This window comes from Salvelinus namaycush, unplaced genomic scaffold, assembly GCF_016432855.1.
Source record: "Salvelinus namaycush isolate Seneca unplaced genomic scaffold, SaNama_1.0 Scaffold433, whole genome shotgun sequence".
NCBI classification, from domain to species: domain Eukaryota; kingdom Metazoa; phylum Chordata; class Actinopteri; order Salmoniformes; family Salmonidae; genus Salvelinus; species Salvelinus namaycush.
This window is the reverse complement of record NW_024061124.1, coordinates 43,824-65,875: the sequence shown is the minus strand read 5'-3', so window position 1 is coordinate 65,875 and position 22,052 is coordinate 43,824. Positions and strand designations below refer to the sequence as shown.

At 47.5% G+C, this 22,052-nt stretch overlaps 1 protein-coding gene across 1 annotated transcript in view; it reads right to left on the bottom strand.

Moving 5' to 3' along the window:
- The window catches only part of LOC120041303 (ankyrin repeat domain-containing protein 12-like), a 63,673-nt gene extending 41,647 nt beyond the window's left edge, over positions 1-22,026 (bottom strand). The window contains exon 1 of the mRNA XM_038986242.1: positions 21,894-22,026. The gene's annotated coding sequence lies outside the window, so the exon portion shown is untranslated. The remainder of the gene's footprint in view (positions 1-21,893) is intronic.
- Positions 22,027-22,052: the final 26 nt, after the last annotated feature.

The following is a 22,052-nucleotide window of genomic DNA, read 5'->3' as shown; positions in this document are numbered from 1 at the left end:
AAATCCCTGTCATCAGCGTGAAGAAAAGACTGAGGAAAAGGGGAGGGGGGGGGGTAAACCACCACTTCCCTCCGTATTATTGGCCAACATGCAGACAACGGAAAACAAACAGGACGATCTACAATTAAGACTATCCTACCAACGGGTCTTTAAAATCTGTAATATCTAATGTTTCACCGAGACGTGGCTGGGCGACGACGCGGATAAAATAGAGCTGGCTTCTCTGTGCATCGGCAGAACTAAGACGAACACAAAGATTGTGTCAAAGATTTTAAACTGAGAATTTGTGTCACTGGCCTTTACACAATAACCCTTAACGTCAAAGTAGAATTAGGTTCAGAATTTTACCTTGTCAGCTTGGGGATTCGATCCAGCAACCTTTCAGTTACTAGCCCAACGCTCTAACCACTAGGCTACCTGCCGCCCCCATGTGGCAGGGCTTGAGAAATATTATTGCTCGCTTCGAGGCAAGCAACACTGAAGCATGCATGAGAGCACCAATTGTTCCGGACGACTGTATGATGACGTTCTCCGTAGCCGATGTGAACAAGACCTTAAAAAACAGGTCAACATTCACAAAGCCACAGGGCCAGATGGATTACCAGGACGTGTACTCTGAGCATGCGCTGACCAACTGGCCAGTGTGTTCAATGACATTTTCAACCTCTCCCTGACCGAGTCTAATACCTACATGTTACAAACAGACCACCATAGTCCCTGTGCCCAAGAACACTAAGGTAACCTGCCTAACGGATTACCGACCCGTAGCACTCACGTCAGTAGCGATGAAGTGCTTTGAAAGGCTGGTCATGGCTCACATCAACACCATCATGCCAGAAACCCTACACCCACTCCATACCGCCACAACAGATCCACAGACCAAAGCAATCGCACTCCACACTGCTCTTTCCCACCTGGACAAAAGGAACACCTATGTCAGAATGCTGTTCATTGACTACAGCTCAGTGTTCAACACCATAGTGCCCTCAAAGCTCATCACTAAGCTAAGGACCCTGGGACTAAAAGGGCAACAACCCATCTGCCACGCTGATCCTCAACACTGGGGCCCCTCAGGGGTGCATGCTCAGTCCCCCCTCCTGTACTCCCTGTTCACACACAACTGCATGGCCAGGCACGACTCCAACACCATCATTAAGTTTGCTGACGACACAACAGTGGTAGGCCTGGTCACCGACAACGATGAGACAGCCTATAGGGAGGACGTCAGAGACCTGGCCGTGTGATGCCAGGACAGCAACCTCTCCCTCAACGTGATCAAGACAAAGGAGCTGATCCTGGACTACAGGAAAAGGCGGGCCGAACAGGCCCCCATTAACATCGACGGGGCTGTAGTAGAGCGGGTCGAGAGTTTCAAGTTCCTTGGTGTCCACATCACCAACAAACTATCATAGTCCAATCAGTCGTTAAGAGGGCACAATACCTTTTCCCCCTCAGGAGACTGAAAATATTTGGCATGGGTCCCCAGATCCTAAAGAAAGTTATGCACCATCGAGAGCATCCTGACCTGTTGCATCACCGCCTGGTATGGCAACTGCTCGGCATCTGACCGTAAGGCACTACAGAGGGTAGTGCATACGGCCCAGTACATCACTGGGGCCAACCTTCCTGCCATCCAGGACCTATATACTAGACTGTGTCAGAGGAAGGCCCAAAAAATTGTCAGAGACTCCAGTCACTCAAGTCATGGACTGTTCTCTCTGCTACCGCATGGCAAGCGGCACCGGAGCACCAAGTCTAGGACCAAAAGGCTCCTTAACATCTTCCACCCCCAAGCCATTAGACTGCTGCACAATGAATCAAATGGCCACCGGACTATTTACATTGACACCCCCCATTTATTTTTTACACCGCTGCTACTCTATTTTCTATGCAGTCACTACATGTACAAATTACCTCGACTAACCCGTGCCCCCTGCAAATCAACTCGGTACCAGTACCCCCCTGCAAATCAACTCGGTACCAGTGCCCCCCTGCAAATCAACTCGGTACCAGTACCCCCCTGCAAATCAACTCGGTACCGGTACCCCCACGTATATTACCTCGGTACCAGTACCCCCCTGTGTATATTACCTCGGTACCAGTACCCCCCCGTATATAAACTCGGTACCAGTACCCCCCCCGTATATAAACTCGGTACCAGTACCCCCCCCGTATATAAACTCGGTACCAGTACCCCCCCCGTATATAAACTCGGTACCAGTACCCCCCCCGTATATAAACTCGGTACCAGTACCCCCCCCGTATATAAACTCGGTACCAGTACCCCCCCCGTATATAACCTCGGTACCAGTACCCCCCCCGTATATAACCTCGGTACCAGTACCCCCCCGTATATAACCTCGGTACCAGTACCCCCCCGTATATAACCTCGGTACCAGTACCCCCCCGTATATAACCTCGGTACCGGTACCCCCACGTATATTACCTCAGTATTTTCAGAAAAAGTAACACAATAACATCTTAACTCTTATTGAACTGCACTGTTGGTTAAGGCCTTGTCAGTAAGCATTTCACGGTAAGGTATACAACTTGTTGTATTCAGCGCAGGTGACTAATAAAGTTTGAATTAGTACTGCTCACACACACACACAGAGAACAGAGCGAGAGAGAGAGAGACACACACACACAGAGAACAGAGCGAGAGAGAGAGAGAGACACACACACACAGAGAACAGAGCGAGAGAGAGAGAGAGACACACACACACAGAGAGAACAGAGCGAGAGAGACACACAGAGAACAGAGCGAGAGAGACACACAGAGAACAGAGACACACAGAGAACAGAGACACACAGAGAACAGAGACACACAGAGAACAGAGACACACAGAGAACAGAGACACACAGAGAACAGAGACACACAGAGAACAGAGACACACAGAGAACAGAGACACACAGAGAACAGAGACACACAGAGAACAGAGACACACAGAGAGAGAGAGAGAGAGAGAGACAGAGACAGAGACAGAGACAGAGACAGAGACAGAGACAGAGAACAGAGACAGAGAACAGAGACAGAGAACAGAGACAGAGAACAGAGACAGAGACAGAGACAGAGACAGAGACAGAGACAGAGACAGAGAGAGAGACAGAGAGAGAGAGAGAGAGAGAGAGAGAGAGAGAGAGAGACACACAGAGAACAGAGAGAGAAACAGAGACCTAGAGAGAGACGGTAACAGCGATGAAGGGAGAGAGCCATGAGAGATAGACAGAGTGTTAAACAAAACCAAGACTAACATATTCTGCTGTTGGCCAGACTAACATGCTGCTGTGTAATCTGTAGCCCCCCCCCCCCACCACCACCACCACCACGTCTCCCTCTGAACACACATTGAAGCCTCACAGTTAGTGAGATGCGGGAGCTAAAGCCAACTGCAGGGCAGATAGTACCGACACTTCATATCATAACACTTTCGGTTTCACAACCTCATTCACACCCTGCTGCATTGAGCCAAGCACGCTCTCTCTCCCTCTCTCTCTATCAGAGTGATGCGTCTGTGTGGTTGGAAGTGAAGGCCTCACAAGGATAGTAAAACAAGTAAAAGGACATTTCTCCAGTCCTTACAAGAAAAGAAAAAAAGGCAATTTTAAGTTTACAATAAGGGTAAAAAAAAAAAAAAAAAAGGGATTTTGAATAGGAATCAATTGTTTGGTCCCCACAAAGATAGTAAAACATGTGTGTGTGTGTGTGTGTGTGTGTGTGTCTGGAGGTGAAGGCCTCACAAGGAGAGTAAAACACGTGTGTGTGTCAAAAGTGGTCTTAACTGCTGGGACTGATGTTATGTAATACTTTCAAACAACAGTTCAAATCAAAAACAACCCTGGATAATCAGACATCTCCTCTCGTTCGGTTGCGTACCATCGTTGGTGATTTTGTCTCTCAGTTCATTTGGAGTAAGACGTCGGTGTTCGTCGACTAGTTCGGCGTTCCGAGTAGTAGGCTATACAAACTGTCTGCTACACGGCATCTCAGTTCATACTAACTGTTGTTGGACAAATGTGCGTAATAGCTGTCTCATAAAAGGCTTAGATTAGAATATGGAGGACACATACATGGCCGTTTTTTTTTTTTAAGTATTTAATTTTAAATTAAAAAATATTAAAATATTATATATATATAAATATATAAATTAGGCATTATGCTAACTGACCTGTGTAGGTGAAACAGTCAAAACAGAAACCGGATAGTTCTTTTGGGTGGGGGCTTTCCCCTAAGGAGACACAATGCATGGTGTTGAAAAACTTTTAAACAAAAGGAGGAACGTGTAGGTTTGTCTGTGAATCAGTACGAGTAAAGTTACTGGAGAATCTTGTCCTGCGTGCCTCGTAGTAACAACACATCACAGGAAATGACTGCTTGGTGTGTTCCGTCATTACAGTGAGACAAACAACATGAGCTGCTTACAACTACATCAGGAAGTAATAAAATGAGCTCAAATGACACAAACGTGGTCGGAATATTTTTTTAAAAATAAAAGTTGGCCCGGGAGTTTCACATAGAAATATATAAATGTAGAACAGATGATTCTTCTGAAGGTTCATAGAAATATATAATGTAGAACAGACGATTCTTCTGAAGGTTCAGAGAAATACATAATGTAGAACAAATGATTCTTCTGAAGGTTCATAGAAATATATAATGTAGAACAGACGATTCTTCTGAAGGTTCATAGAAATATATAATGTAGAACAAATGATTCTTCTGAAGGTTCATAGAAATACATAATGTAGAACAGACGATTCTTCTTGTATAGAGACAGCTGGCATGTTTTTGGAGGCTTGTTCATTGCTGTCCAATGAGGCCTCTGCAATCGGAATGGCCAATGTGCATAACCATTGTGTGTGCTAAGAATCTCAAAGCCATATCAAATATCTTGGTTGTAAAATAGCTGCTATTTGGAGGAGTTGAAAAATACAAAGTATACCTACAGAAAGCGGAGAACCTCCTCTCGTCAACTGTGACAACATGACAGCTGGGTTTTGTCAGCAATTGGATTTGAACATGTTATATGACAATGTAGAATGTGCAGCTCACAGCAATGCGACCCAATTGAAATTTACTCGCACAGCCTAGTCAAAGGGTTGCAAAATGCAACTGAATGGTTACAGTCTTGAGCCTGAGTGGGCGGGGGGGGGGGGAGGGGGGGGGGGGGGGGGGGTCATGAATGTAGGATGTGGGCGGGGGGGGGGGGGGGGGGGGGGAGGGGGGGGGGGGGGGGGTCATGAGGGCGTAGTAAGGTTTTAAATACAGTAGCAGAGAAAATAGCTGAAACCAGTTCAAATGGGAATCTGAGAAACGTCTCTCCCACGGGAAGGAAAGGCCTCAGACGAATTGTGCGGGGGGGGGGGGACGACAATTGGCAGGAAGAACGCAGTACAAAAAAGGACACATTGCTATGCCTAGTTATTTTTTCATCAAGTTGCAGAATGATTATCAAAATTGGTAAGGCTATAATTCTCCTCCAATAAAAATACTCAAATTGTTTTTAAAAGCTATGCTAATATAACTGTTACACAATGGGTGGGTCTAATCCTGATTGGTTAAAACCGCATTCCAGCCGGTGTCTATTCCGCAAGTCATCAACGGCTAAATCTACGACGACGTTCAAAATGCCTGTTTACTCTGTTTCATCTGACTGCCCAGTCCACCGTCTCGTCAGCCCAGCCCACCGTCTCGTCAGCCCAGTCCACCGTCTCGTCAGCCCAGTCCACCGTCTCGTCAGCCCAGTCCACCGTCTCGTCAGCCCAGCCCACCGTCTCGTCAGCCCAGCCCACCGTCTCGTCAGCCCAGTCCACCGTCTCGTCAGCCCAGCCCACCGTCTCGTCAGCCCAGTCCACCGTCTCGTCAGCCCAGTCCACCGTCTCGTCAGCCCAGTCCACCGTCTCGTCAGCCCAGTCCACCGTCTCGTCAGCCCAGCCCACCGTCTCGTCAGCCCAGTCCAACGTCTCGTCAGCCCAGCCCACCGTCTCGTCAGCCCAGCCCACCGTCTCGTCAGCCCAGCCCACCGTCTCGTCAGCCCAGTCCACCGTCTCGTCAGCCCAGTCCACCGTCTCGTCAGCCCAGTCCACCGTCTCGTCAGCCCAGTCCACCGTCTCGTCAGCCCAGCCCACCGTCTCGTCAGCCCAGTCCACCGTCTCGTCAGCCCAGCCCACCGTCTCGTCAGCCCAGCCCACCGTCTCGTCAGCCCAGCCCACCGTCTCGTCAGCCCAGCCCACCGTCTCGTCAGCCCAGTCCACCGTCTCGTCAGCCCAGTCCACCGTCTCGTCAGCCCAGTCCACCGTCTCGTCAGCCCAGTCCACCGTCTCGTCAGCCCAGTCCACCGTCTCGTCAGCCCAGCCCACCGTCTCGTCAGCCCAGTCCAACGTCTCGTCAGCCCAGCCCACCGTCTCGTCAGCCCAGCCCACCGTCTCGTCAGCCCAGCCCACCGTCTCGTCAGCCCAGCCCACCGTCTCGTCAGCCCAGTCCACCGTCTCGTCAGCCCAGCCCACCGTCTCGTCAGCCCAGCCCACCGTCTCGTCAGCCCAGCCCACCGTCTCGTCAGCCCAGCCCACCGTCTCGTCAGCCCAGCCCACCGTCTCGTCAGCCCAGCCCACCGTCTCGTCAGCCCAGCCCACCGTCTCGTCAGCCCAGCCCACCGTCTCGTCAGCCCAGCCCACCGTCTCGTCAGCCCAGTCCACCGTCTCGTCAGCCCAGCCCACCGTCTCGTCAGCCCAGCCCACCGTCTCGTCAGCCCAGCCCACCGTCTCGTCAGCCCAGCCCACCGTCTCGTCAGCCCAGCCCACCGTCTCGTCAGCCCAGCCCACCGTCTCGTCAGCCCAGCCCACCGTCTCGTCAGCCCAGCCCACCGTCTCGTCAGCCCAGTCCACCGTCTCGTCAGCCCAGTCCACCGTCTCGTCAGCCCAGTCCACCGTCTCGTCAGCCCAGTCCACCGTCTCGTCAGCCCAGTCCACGGTCTCGTCAGCCCAGTCCACGGTCTCGTCAGCCCAGTCCACGGTCTCGTCAGCCCAGTCCACGGTCTCGTCAGCCCAGTCCACTGTCTCGTCAGCCCAGTCCACTGTCTCGTCAGCCCAGTCCACTGTCTCGTCAGCCCAGTCCACTGTCTCGTCAGCCCAGTCCACTGTCTCGTCAGCCCAGTCCACTGTCTCGTCAGCCCAGTCCACTGTCTCGTCAGCCCAGTCCACGGTCTCATCAGCCCAGTCCACGGTCTCATCAGCCCAGTCCACGGTCTCATCAGCCCAGTCCACGGTCTCATCAGCCCAGCCAGACAATGTATAAACTTGATCTCTACTATTAAAAAAAAGCATCAAGACATCATCTCACGTGAATTATCTAAATCAGAATAAAACAACGGCTGACTTGGTGGGAAAGAAAAGCACATCTTCCCTTAGTAGCCGCGGCAGAGCCCGCCCCCTGCCTCAGTAGCCGCGGCAGAGCCCGCCCCCTGCCTCAGTAGCCGCGGCAGAGCCCGCCCCCTGCCTCAGTAGCCGCGGCAGAGCCCGCCCCCTGCCTCAGTAGCCGCGGCAGAGCCCGCCCCCTGCCTCAGTAGCCGCGGCAGAGCCGCCCCCTGCCTCAGTAGCCGCGGCAGAGCCCGCCCCCTGCCTCAGTAGCCGCGGCAGAGCCCGCCCCCTGCCTCAGTAGCCGCGGCAGAGCCCGCCCCCTGCCTCAGTAGCCGCGGCAGAGCCCGCCCCCTGCCTCAGTAGCCGCGGCAGAGCCCGCCCCCTGCCTCAGTAGCCGCGGCAGAGCCCGCCCCCTGCCTCAGTAGCCGCGGCAGAGCCCGCCCCCTGCCTCAGTAGCCGCGGCAGAGCCCGCCCCCTGCCTCAGTAGCCGCGGCAGAGCCCGCCCCCTGCCTCAGTAGCCGCGGCAGAGCCCGCCCCCTGCCTCAGTAGCCGCGGCAGAGCCCGCCCCCTGCCTCAGTAGCCGCGGCAGAGCCCGCCCCCTGCCTCAGTAGCCGCGGCAGAGCCCGCCCCCTGCCTCAGTAGCCGCGGCAGAGCCCGCCCCCTGCCTCAGTAGCCGCGGCAGAGCCCGCCTAGACTAGTGGTACTGGACCCCATCATTCTAGTGGTGTTAGACTAGTGGTAGTGGACCCCATCATTCTAGTGGTGCTGGACTAGTGGTAGTGGACCCCATCATTCTAGTGGTGCTGGACTAGTGGTAGTGGACCCCATCATTCTAGTGGTGTTAGACTAGTGGTAGTGGACCCCATCATTCTAGTGGTGTTAGACTAGTGGTAGTGGACCCCATCATTCTAGTGGTGCTAGACTAGTGGTAGTGGACCCCATCATTCTAGTGGTGCTGGACTAGTGGTAGTGGACTGGACCCCATCATTCTAGTGGTGCTGGACTAGTGGTAGTGGACTGGACCCCATCATTCTAGTGGTGCTGGACTAGTGGTAGTGGACTGGACCCCATCATTCTAGTGGTGCTGGACTAGTGGTAGTGGACCCCATCATTCTAGTGGTGCTAGACTAGTGGTAGTGGACCCCATCATTCTAGTGGTGCTGGACTAGTGGTAGTGGACTGGACCCCATCATTCTAGTGGTGCTGGACTAGTGGTAGTGGACCCCATCATTCTAGTGGTGCTAGACTAGTGGTAGTGGACTGGACCCCATCATTCTAGTGGTGCTGGACCAGTGGTAGTGGACTGGACCCCATCATTCTAGTGGTGCTGGACTAGTGGTAGTGGACCCCATCATTCTAGTGGTGCTAGACTAGCGGTAGTGGACCCCATCACTCTAGTGGTGCTGGACTAGTGGTAGTGGACTGGACCCCATCATTCTAGTGGTGCTAGACTAGTGATAGTGGACCCCATCACTCTAGTGGTGCTGGACTAGTGGTAGTGGACTGGACCCCATCATTCTAGTGGTGTTAGACTAGTGGTAGTGGACTGGACCCCATCATTCTAGTGGTGTTAGACTAGTGATAGTGGACCCCACCATTCTAGTGGTGTTAGACTAGTGGTAGTGGACCCCATCATTCTAGTGGTGCTAGACTAGTGGTAGTGGACCCCATCATTCTAGTGGTGCTAGACTAGTGGTAGTGGACCCCATCATTCTAGTGGTGCTGGACTAGTGGTAGTGGACCCCATCATTCTAGTGGTGTTAGACTAGTGGTAGTGGACCCCATCATTCTAGTGGTGTTAGACTAGTGATAGTGGACCCCATCATTCTAGTGGTGTTAGACTAGTGGTAGTGGACTGGACCCCATCATTCTAGTGGTGTTAGACTAGTGATAGTGGACCCCATCACTCTAGTGGTGCTAGACTAGTGGTAGTGGACTGGACCCCATCATTCTAGTGGTGTTAGACTAGTGATAGTGGACCTCATCATTCTAGTGGTGCTGGACTAGTGGTAGTGGACCCCATCATTCTAGTGGTGCTAGACTAGTGGTAGTGGACCCCATCATTCTAGTGGTGCTAGACTAGTGGTAGTGGACCCCATCATTCTAGTGGTGCTAGACTAGTGGTAGTGGACTGGACCCCATCATTCTAGTGGTGCTAGACTAGTGGTAGTGGACTGGACCCCATCATTCTAGTGGTGCTGGACTAGTGGTAGTGGACTGGACCCCATCATTCTAGTGGTGCTGGACTAGTGGTAGTGGACTGGACCCCATCATTCTAGTGGTGCTAGACTAGTGGTAGTGGACCCCACCATTCTAGTGGTGTTAGACTAGTGATAGTGGACCCCATCATTCTAGTGGTGCTGGACTAGTGGTAGTGGACTGGACCCCATCATTCTAGTGGTGCTAGACTAGTGATAGTGGACTGGACCCCATCATTCTAGTGGTGTTAGACTAGTGGTAGTGGACCCCATCACTCTAGTGGTGTTAGACTAGTGGTAGTGGACCCCATCATTCTAGTGGTGCTGGACTAGTGGTAGTGGACTGGACCCCATCATTCTAGTGGTGTTAGACTAGTGGTAGTGGACCCCATCATTCTAGTGGTGTTAGACTAGTGGTAGTGGACCCCATCACTCTAGTGGTGTTAGACTAGTGGTAGTGGACCCCATCATTCTAGTGGTGCTGGACTAGTGGTAGTGGACTGGACCCCATCATTCTAGTGGTGCTAGACTAGTGGTAGTGGACCCCATCATTCTAGTGGTGCTGGACTAGTGGTAGTGGACTGGACCCCATCATTCTAGTGGTGCTAGACTAGTGATAGTGGACTGGACCCCATCATTCTAGTGGTGTTAGACTAGTGGTAGTGGACCCCATCATTCTAGTGGTGTTAGACTAGTGATAGTGGACCCCATCATTCTAGTGGTGCTGGACTAGTGGTAGTGGACTGGACCCCATCATTCTAGTGGTGCTAGACTAGTGATAGTGGACTGGACCCCATCATTCTAGTGGTGCTAGACTAGTGATAGTGGACTGGACCCCATCATTCTAGTGGTGTTAGACTAGTGATAGTGGACCTCATCATTCTAGTGGTGTTAGACTAGTGGTAGTGGACCCCATCATTCTAGTGGTGTTAGACTAGTGATAGTGGACCCCATCACTCTAGTGGTGTTAGACTAGTGATAGTGGACCTCATCATTCTAGTGGTGTTAGACTAGTGATAGTGGACCTCATCATTCTAGTGGTGTTAGACTAGTGGACTGGACCCCATCACTCTAGTGGTGTTAGACTAGTGGTAGTGGACCCCATCATTCTAGTGGTGTTAGACTAGTGGTAGTGGACCCCATCATTCTAGTGGTGTTAGACTAGGGGTAGTGGACTGGACCCCATCATTCTAGTGGTGCTGGACTAGTGGTAGTGGACCCCATCATTCTAGTGGTGTTAGACTAGTGGTAGTGGACCCCATCATTCTAGTGGTGCTAGACTAGTGGTAGTGGACTGGACCCCATCACTCTAGTGGTGTTAGACTAGTGGTAGTGGACCCCATCATTCTAGTGGTGCTGGACTAGTGGTAGTGGACTGGACCCCATCATTCTAGTGGTGTTAGACTAGTGGTAGTGGACCCCATCATTCTAGTGGTGCTGGACTAGTGGTAGTGGACTGGACCCCATCATTCTAGTGGTGTTAGACTAGTGGTAGTGGACCCCATCATTCTAGTGGTGTTAGACTAGTGGTAGTGGACCCCATCATTCTAGTGGTGCTGGACTAGTGGTAGTGGACTGGACCCCATCATTCTAGTGGTGTTAGACTAGTGGTAGTGGACCCCATCATTCTAGTGGTGCTAGACTAGTGGTAGTGGACTGGACCCCATCATTCTAGTGGTGTTAGACTAGTGGTAGTGGACCCCATCATTCTAGTGGTGTTAGACTAGTGGTAGTGGACCCCATCACTCTAGTGGTGTTAGACTAGTGGTAGTGGACCCCACCATTCTAGTGGTGTTAGACTAGTGGTAGTGGACCCCATCATTCTAGTGGTGTTAGACTAGTGGTAGTGGACCCCATCACTCTAGTGGTGTTAGACTAGTGGTAGTGGACCCCACCATTCTAGTGGTGTTAGACTAGTGATAGTGGACTACTCTAGTGATCCATCAATGTATGCACTTACTTGATAAAACAAACAATTTAGTCAAGTATTTACATTAGGTAGGTTAGTGCAACAATGGGATACGGTCCTCAGGCGAATATGACTTAGTCTTCGTTTACACAGGCAGCCCAATTCTCATCTTTAGCCAATAATTGGCATTTTGACCAATCAGATCAGAACTCTTGCCCAAAATAAATCATCCTTAGGCTACAGCCAAGAGTGCCTATACTTAGTTAGGTTTTTCATACACCGAGAACAAACTACCAATAGATGCTTCTGTACATAAAGGGGGGGGGGGCCTGAGTAGGTCATCATCTTTTCCACAGGAACGGACAACATCAAACTACCAATGGATGTATGCCTATTAGGGTTGACCCCATTTAGTGAACTGGTCGATTCCTTGGTCGACAAAGATTTTTTTTTAAATCGAGCAGTAGCAACAAAAAAAATGTATGGCATACGAGACACCAGTCTGATTCAGGCCTGTCTGAACGGATGGCACACGAGACACCGGTCTGATTCAGGCCTGTCTGAACGGATGGCACACGAGACACCGGTCTGATTCAGGCCTGTCTGAACGGATGGCACACGAGACACCGGTCTGATTCAGGCCTGTCTGAACGGATGGCACACGAGACACCGGTCTGATTCAGGCCTGTCTGAACGGATGGCACACGAGACACCGGTCTGATTCAGGCCTGTCTGAACGGATGGCACACGAGACACCGGTCTGATTCAGGCCTGTCTGAACGGATGGCACACGAGACACCGGTCTGATTCAGGCCTGTCTGAACGGATGGCACACGAGACACCGGTCTGATTCAGGCCTGTCTGAACGGATGGCACACGAGACACCGGTCTGATTCAGGCCTGTCTGAACGGATGGCACACGAGACACCGGTCTGATTCAGGCCTGTCTGAACGGATGGCACACGAGACACCGGTCTGATTCAGGCCTGTCTGAACGGATGGCACACGAGACACCGGTCTGATTCAGGCCTGTCTGAACGGATGGCACACGAGACACCGGTCTGATTCAGGCCTGTCTGAACGGATGGCACACGAGACACCGGTCTGATTCAGGCCTGTCTGAACGGATGGCACACGAGACACCGGTCTGATTCAGGCCTGTCTGAACGGATGGCACACGAGACACCGGTCTGATTCAGGCCTGTCTGAACGGATGGCACACGAGACACCGGTCTGATTCAGGCCTGTCTGAACGGATGGCACACGAGACACCGGTCTGATTCAGGCCTGTCTGAACGGATGGCACACGAGACACCGGTCTGATTCAGGCCTGTCTGAACGGATGGCACACGAGACACCGGTCTGATTCAGGCCTGTCTGAACGGATGGCACACGAGACACCGGTCTGATTCAGGCCTGTCTGAACGAATGGCACACGAGACACCGGTCTGATTCAGGCCTGTCTGAACGGATGGCACACGAGACACCGGTCTGATTCAGGCCTGTCTGAACGGATGGCACACGAGACACCGGTCTGATTCAGGCCTGTCTGAACGAATGGCACACGAGACACCGGTCTGATTCAGGCCTGTCTGAACGGATGGCACACGAGACACCGGTCTGATTCAGGCCTGTCTGAACCGATGGCACACGAGACACCGGTCTGATTCAGGCCTGTCTGAACGGATGGCACACGAGACACCGGTCTGATTCAGGCCTGTCTGAACGGATGGCACACGAGACACCGGTCTGATTCAGGCCTGTCTGAACGGATGGCACACGAGACACCGGTCTGATTCAGGCCTGTCTGAACGGATGGCACACGAGACACCGGTCTGATTCAGGCCTGTCTGAACGAATGGCACACGAGACACCGGTCTGATTCAGGCCTGTCTGAACGAATGGCACACGAGACACCGGTCTGATTCAGGCCTGTCTGAACGAATGGCACACGAGACACCGGTCTGATTCAGGCCTGTCTGAACGGATGGCACACGAGACACCGGTCTGATTCAGGCCTGTCTGAACGGATGGCACACGAGACACCGGTCTGATTCAGGCCTGTCTGAACGGATGGCACACGAGACACCGGTCTGATTCAGGCCTGTCTGAACGAATGGCACACGAGACACCGGTCTGATTCAGGCCTGTCTGAACGGATGGCACACGAGACACCGGTCTGATTCAGGCCTGTCTGAACGGATGGCACACGAGACACCGGTCTGATTCAGGCCTGTCTGAACGGATGGCGCACGAGACACCGGTCTGATTCAGGCCTGTCTGAACGGATGGCACACGAGACACCGGTCTGATTCAGGCCTGTCTGAACGGATGGCACACGAGACACCGGTCTGATTCAGGCCTGTCTGAACGGATGGCACACGAGACACCGGTCTGATTCAGGCCTGTCTGAACGGATGGCGGACCTCTATCAGCAGTAGTACATTTACCGTTAATTCCCATCATTTCGAATCTACAACGTTTGTTTGGCGACGGTAATTTCTGTTAATCCATTCAATATATAGTCATATTACCGTCTCAACGTTGTCGTTGTAAGAGTGGACATGTTTGCAGAGCGTACAACACAAAAAGTTTGGGTTTATTTTAGTTGACAAATGATTCATTATCTTGTTTGGAGCGCTCCTGTCAAATCTTTGAGTAAGAACACACACCTGATTACGCATAGAAGTAGACCTAGTCTATCTGGCCTGCGTGCAAATGTAGGCCTATAAAATGTGTCCCTTTGGGAGATATGATACCATTTCTGATTGTCTTAAACTCAACATTAAAATGTGGAGCTTCTCAAAGTAATATTTCCTTCTCCTCAAAACAGCAAGTATACAAAAAAAATCTGTTTCTGCATCCATTGAGAATGACAGTAGTTCCTCAATGTAGCTTATTGGAAAAATCTTTCCAGCTCTCTCCCTTTCCATGACCACTCAGCAGCACGGAGGGGGAAGAGTCATGCTCTGATCCGGTGGAAACGTCAGAAAAATTAGGTCTACTTGATTACTTCTTATCCCTTATCCCACTTCTAATCTACAGCTGTGTCTGTCCAGATCTCACTGGCTCAGGAAACTGAGGCCCCAGAATATTCTATACATTGTTGCAAGTTTTGCTAACATGAGCTCTGGGCTAGACCAAGTTGATACAATGTTTCAAGTCAGTTGATACAATGTTTCAAGTCAGTTGATACAATGTTTCAAGTCAGTTGATACAATGTTTCAAGTCAGTTGATACAATGTTTCAAGTCAGTTGATACAATGTTTCAAGTTCCTTGCAGACAGGCAATTCGCAACCAATGTGATTTATAGGATATTTTTTACCTGCGGGGCTGCAATGTTTCTATTTGTTGGCTATATGTAGGCTATTTTTTTTTTTTTTTTACATATTGGCATTTGCAATATTAGTTACTTTTTAGGTTTACATTGTCATTTACCACATGACATTGATTGAGATACCATTAGTAGTAAATGTGATTTATAGGATATTTATCGGGATATTTTCTACCTGCAGTCTGCAATGTTTTTATTTGTTTGTTTATGTATGCTATTTTTACAATAGTTAGCAATAGAAGATACTTATAGATTTGTATCATTTTCCTTTAGATTTAGTGTTGATTAACCACATGACACAGATTTTGAGATATGAAGACCTTTATTATAAATTAAACTGTTCCAGTAAAATTTGCATATGGAAATCATTACCGGTACACAGATCAGTAGAAATGTTACTAGAACTTGGCACTCCAAATGGAAAAAGTTTCCGACCGCTGGTGTAGCCAGTTACCGGAAACTTCAGGAGTTAAAAGGCAGAATCTGAAGGCCGGCAGCGGGAGGGTCTGGAACAAGTTTCTTTCTGGTTAGGCTATATTGATCTCTGGCTCCCCCTTTAGTAATTTGTGTCCTCATTTTTAAAATGGCAGTGCTTAAAGCATCAGACAAGTTCAGTAGCCAAAATATAGTTGATTTGATCGAAAGTGTCTATGGAAAAAAAATTAAGTTCCACATTTTGACCAATTGATTGGTCAAAAGAACAGACGACTCTGTCAACCAAGATTGTTTTTTTTTGATGGGACATCCCTAATGCCTACGTAAATAGTAAAAAAAGGTTGTGAAGATAATGGTGTGTAAATACGATGGTGGAAGACCCTGTACGGAGTAGAAACTGAAACTCGTAAAACACGGTCGCTTTGTTCCTGTCGCCATTTCCACAGGAACTGCTGAGTGAGGATTGAAATCTGGTGTATAAGGTAAATGTGCCATTTAAAATATCGTATCCTTTTATCCAACGCAAAAGCACCATTCTGTACCAACTAAGCTACAGAGGAGCTTAGTATATGAATCGTTTCCTTACAAGGCCTTGAATAGAAGTGCTACAGGTGGATAAAAAAATATATATTATTATTATTTTTAAATGTAACCTTTATTTAACTAGATAAGTCAGTTAAGAACAAACTCTTACTTACAATGACAGCCTACCCCGGCCAAACCCTAACCCCGGACGACACCGAGCCAATAGTACGCCACCCTATGGGACTCCCAATCACAGCCGGTTGCGCCACAGCCTGGAATTGAACCAGGTTGTCTGTAGTGCTGCCTCTAGCACTGAGATGCAGCGCCTTAGACCGCTGCGCCACTCTTGAGCCCACGTCAGGTAGAATCATAACATTCTACTTAATATTCGTGACCCCCCCCCCCCCAACATGTGAACACGATTCTATGTTCTGTAGTAAAAAAAAGGAAAAGTGTTTATGACATCATCAGTGTGCATCGTGTGATTTTAACTATTCACGAGTAGGCATCGTCTTCTAATTGGTTGATGAGATCATTGGAAACACTCATCTTCCGCTATTTTCTTTTAACATAAAAACGTGCAATTTCAAAATGCGTTGATGTTGGGGGAGGTGCCGAGATGAATATGAAGTAGAACGTTTTAGAAATATCCCTTTAAATTTCTTTCAGTTTTACTGATATTGGAGGCATTAATACTAAATGACTAAGAAATGAATCCAAATAAGGCAAAACAGAGCATTATACTCATTGTGAGAGTACAAGATGAATGGCAAGTAATTGCCATTGCTTCCTGGTTGTTACTGAAACCGATGTAAGTTTAGATTAACATAACTAGAAATAGATTTTTTTTTTTTTGGTACGGACTGCGTCTCAATTCACCACATCTGCATATATCGCCGTTCTGCATGTGCAGTGAAAGGTGGCAGAGCTAGAGTGGTGTTTGCCAGACCACAAGACACCACAATTTAAAAAAATAATTAAATCTGTCTTCTCGTGAAAATGACCAAAGCGCCCGAATGATTTAGCCTACAAAGGATTACTCTCATGAACACAATGGTGTTCTCCGTTTTGCTCTACGACCCACAAAGCACCACAGGACTTGTCTGAAGGCATTAAAGCGTCTTCTGCCAACTTCTGTCTGTAGCATCCAAACAGTTAAGGCTAAAATTACCCATCTGTGTAAAAGTGAGTGTCTCACAAACACATATAGTACCAGTCTAAAGTTTGGACACACCTACTCATTCAAGGGTTTTCCTTTATTTTTACTATTTTCTACAATGTATAATAGCGAAGACATCAAAACTATGAAATAACACATATGGAATCATGTAGTAACCAAAAATGTACTTAAAAATATATATTTTCAATTTCAGATTCTTCAAAAGTAGCCACCCTTTGCCTTGATGACAGCCTTGCACACTCAGCATTCTCTCAACCAGCTTCATGAGGAATGCTTTTCCAACAGTCTTGAAGGAGTTCCCACATATGCTGAGCACTTGTTTGCTGCTTTTCCTTTTTTGGTTACTACATGATTTCATGTTTTATTTAATAGTTGATGTCTTCAATATTATTCTACAATGTAGAAAATAGTTTTTTTTTTTTCAACTTAAAAAAAAAAAACTTGGATGAGTATGTCTCCAAACATTTGACTGGTACTGTATATGTAGGTTGTTTTGCTCTAGGACACCCACAAGCCTCACAAGACTCGTCTGAAGGTCCCCGGTTAAAAAATTAAAAAATAAAGTATACCAGTGCATTTGGGAAGCATTCAGACCCCTTCACCTTTTGTTACGTTACAACCTTATTCTAAAATAGATGGGGTGGGGGATGGGAAAAACAAAAACTCAATCTACACACAACACTCCATAATTCGTCCAAAAAAACCAAAAACACATTATTTTCGTAATTGAGCTCAGGTGCATCCTGTTTCTATTGATCATCCTTGATGTTTCTACAACTTGATTGGAGTCCACCTGTGGTAAATTCAATTGATACGACATGATTTGGAAAGGCACAGCCACAGCCTGTCATATATATATATATATTGTCCATAGAGCTCTGAGACAGGATTGTGTCGAGGCACAGATCTGGGGAATGGTACCAAAAAAAAATGTCTACAGCATTGAAGGTCCCTAAGAACACAGTGGCCTCCAACATTCTTAAATGGAAGAAATTTGGAACCACCAAGACTCTTCCTCGAGCTGGCCGCCTGGGCAAACTGAGCAATCGGGGGAATAGGGCCTTGGTCAGGGAGGTGACCAAGAACCCGATGGTCACTCTGACAGAGCTCAATAGTTCCTCTGTGGAGATGAGAGTACCTTCCAAAAGGACAACCATCTCTGCAGCACTCCACCAATCAGGCTTTTATGGTAGAGTGGCTAGACGGAAGCCACTCTTCAGTAAAAAGGCACATGACAGCCCGCTTGGAGTTTGCCAAAAGGCACCTACAGGACTCTCAGACCATGAGAAACAAGATTCTCAGGTCTGATGAAACCAAGATTGAACTCTTTGGCCTGAATGAATCCCTACAGCAAAGCATGGCGGTGGCAGCATCATGCTGTAGGGATGTTTTTCAACGGCAGGGACTGGGAGACTAGTCAGGATCGAGGGAAAGATGAACTGAGCAAAGTACAGAGAGAGATCCTTGATGAAGTCCTAAGTGCTCTGAGGCAGGTTATCAGACTGGGGTAAAGATTCACCTTCCAACAGGACAACGACCCGACAACGATTTCTTAAAAACATTATTTTTTGCCTTGTCATTATGGGGTATTGTGTGTAGATTGAGGGGGGGAAAAAATTTAATCCATTTTAGAATAATGCTGTAACGTAACAAAATGTGGAAAAAGTCAAGAGGTTTGAATACTTTTCGAATGCACTGTGTTGACAGTCATTAAATCAAGAAGTAATTTTGCACGCTGAACAACAATTGAATTAGTGGGTGATGGTGATTTCAGATAAAACAAGTGAGGGGAGAAAAAGCAAACACTACCCCCTCCCCCCTTATCTGATAGTGGGTGGTAGATGCCGAGTTTCCCTTCTGACTCAGCTCAGGTGCCTACATAGACATCATTTACAAACAAAACACACAGAGAAAAGTCAGCTCAGGCAGATCCAGATCAGAGAGGCCCAGCCCATAAGCTCCCTCAGAAGCAGATTTGAATTTTAGAACGGATAATGAATGTGTTAATGCCACAAATGTTAAACGAGTCGAATCGAGTCGTTCCTCTAATCAAACCGAATTGTTTTCAAACTAAAAAAACATATTTTCTGTATCTCGATACGTATCGAATCGTCTTGAAAAGGGAAAGATGCACATCCCTACTAGATATGTACATAACGGCAGGGTAAAGTGACTAGGCATCAGGATAGATAATTATAAGAGAACAGAGTAGCAAGAGTGTGCGGGGCGTGTTGTGTCGGTATGCGTGTGTATGTGAATTAGGGCCGGGACGATACCTGTATCGCACTATTTGTTTGTATCGTGACAGGGAAACAAACACACAAAAAGGGGATTTAACTTCTTAAGAAAAAACAGCTCTGATGTTGGAAACAAAATGTCATTATGATGTCATCCAGAATCACATGGATTCATTTCCCAAGCACACAATATTTTACATACAGGAACAGAGTACAATCTGCTTTGTGTCATCATTTATTTATATATATATATTTTTTGTATATTGCGATACTGGTATCATACCAGCCCTAAATGTGTGTGGCTTTTGTGTGAGTGTCATGCATACAATAATGTGATTGTGGAAAGTGAGATTAGGAGCGGCAGGAAACCTAGTGGTTAGAGCTTTTGGCCAGTAACCTGAAATGTTGCTCGATTGAAATACCGAGCTGACAAGGTCAAAATCTGTCGTTCTGCCCCTGAACAAGGCCGTTAACCCACTGTTCCTAGGCTGTCATTGTAAATACGAATGTGTTCTTAACTGACTTGCCTAGTTAAATAAAGATTAAATAAAAAATGTAAAAAATAAGTTTAATTAAAACTTTTACATGCTTTGGAAGAAGACCGACTCACTAATAATCCTGTTTTCATGGACATATTTGAAATCAGGCAACTTGACAGCACAGATAAATGCAGAAATTCACCAATCAAAACAAACATTCTAGCACATCAAACATGTTATTTTGGGAAGGATATTTGATTCTGAGTTTGGACATATAAAGTACATGTGAAAACTACTTCTAAAAGAAGCATATACATTCAGCTGTTCCAAGTACAACTCACTCGCAAAGAGGGAAGCTTGCTTGGCTGGTGAATGGGCAAATAAAACGCACCGCTGGAACGCCGATTAAGGTATTTACATGTCCTAATAATTTGAAAGATTACTCAGAAAACCAGGTGTTTTTAATCGGCATATGCTTACTTCCGATTATGACCTTACGCCAATTAAGATAAGCAGAGTACGGTGTTTACATGACTATTGCATAAACTGCCATAATAAGTTCAATATGTAAAATGTACTTGTTATAATGTACCTGCGATTGTGAGTTAAGTACTTGGTACTACAGTAACACAAATGAGGAACATGATGTGACAACAAAATACAATTTTAGTGTAGTGACGATCACAAAGTTAGACAGACATTCAAACCAGAATTCTATCATCGAGCTAAATTACAATTCAGAGTGGTATCAAAGGCCCATTTTTAAAGTATATAGGAAAATATATAGGACTAGTATTTTGGGGGGGGGGGGGTGTTATGTGTTTAAGACAAACCCTATGGTTAGTCACTATGCATTCTGTAATTAACTTCTTTATTACACACACATTACTACGCTTTGATTATTTAGGGCTGAAGGCGTATAGCTATATTTTGTAGTAGGAAAAAGGTGAAACCTATTTAGATAAACGGAGCCCTTACTTGCAACTAAATTCATAGATTCAGTGTCATTGTCATTGCTGCCTCACTGAAGACAATAGCGGGATATCAATTTCAACCGGTATTGCACTGATATTAGGCTATACAAAATACTGCAACAGCATGGGAGGGTAGAAATGACATCACCCTTGATTTGATATTTCCTCATACTTCATGGAGACTGTTCATTCTGCACCCATTGTGGCTATAATAAAATGTACAATGTATTTATTCTGTCATTGTCATGAACGAGAGACGTGAGGTAATATTCAGCTATACATCTGCACTAGTGGCTTGGTTTTTGTATAGGATCTGAGTGAGTACACATGTTTTGATACGTCCTTTAGACAAAAGGTTTCCAGAGCGAAGGACGGTCACACCAGACAGACAGCGGTTCAACCAACACACCCCCCAAATGCTTGACTCGCTGCTGTACCTTGGCTATACTGTTGTCAGATTTACAAAATAGCAAATAATTATAATTGTTATTATTATTATGTGCATTTTACAGATCCAATGTGGCAAAAATTGGACGTTATAAACGTATATGGACATAAATGACACGAATACAGTTAGCTTGCTAGCTAGCTAGGGTTAACGTAGATAGTGTTCAGAGAATAGCATGCTTACGTTACGTTCGGCGCTGAAATTCTTGTAATGAGGGCTACAGCAGTTAGCTAACGTTAGCTATTCCTTCTGAGGTGTGCGAACCAGCTACGTTGTATAATGTGGCGAGTTTGCTACCTGGCGGAACGTCTTGGTCAATTTACTGTGCAGCCTGGTCTGTTGCGAAAAAGAGTTAGATATTATTTAAAATCGTTCAATGTGTAGTTACATGGAGAACAAAACCATCCCGTGTAGACAAAAGCCCGCTGAGGCGAATGCCCTATCACCGTTCCCCCCTCCCCTGTGCTAGCAAGCTTGCTACGAACAGGCTAGCTGAAGCTAACTAGTTAGCCAGTTGTCACCCAGCTTTGCCCTCGACACACAGCCACGCACGCTACAATTCTTCATATTCTTGGCGTAAAAGCAACTTAGCCACATAAGTAAAACACCTGTTACTAAATGCGTATATAGAAAGTAGTTGACATACAAATCCAAAAACACGTTGTGTCATAGCTAACATTCAATTTCCGAAAACAGCTACGTCAAAGTTGGTTAGCTTGCTAGCTAGCTCTCCAACTAGCCAGAAGACTAACTGGGGTTTACCTATGATCATGGGCAATCAAATCTAAATCAATATGAACATTAACTTTCTGCTTACCTTTTCAATAGCGATCAGGTTCTGCCTGTTCATTCGTTTTCAGATCCTGAAGATATAACTACGTAGCTGTAAAACAGTAATTTCCCCAAAATACTGAACATTAACAGTAGCTAGCCTAAGGGCTGTATGACGTCCAGTTTATTGCTGGGTTTGAAAACA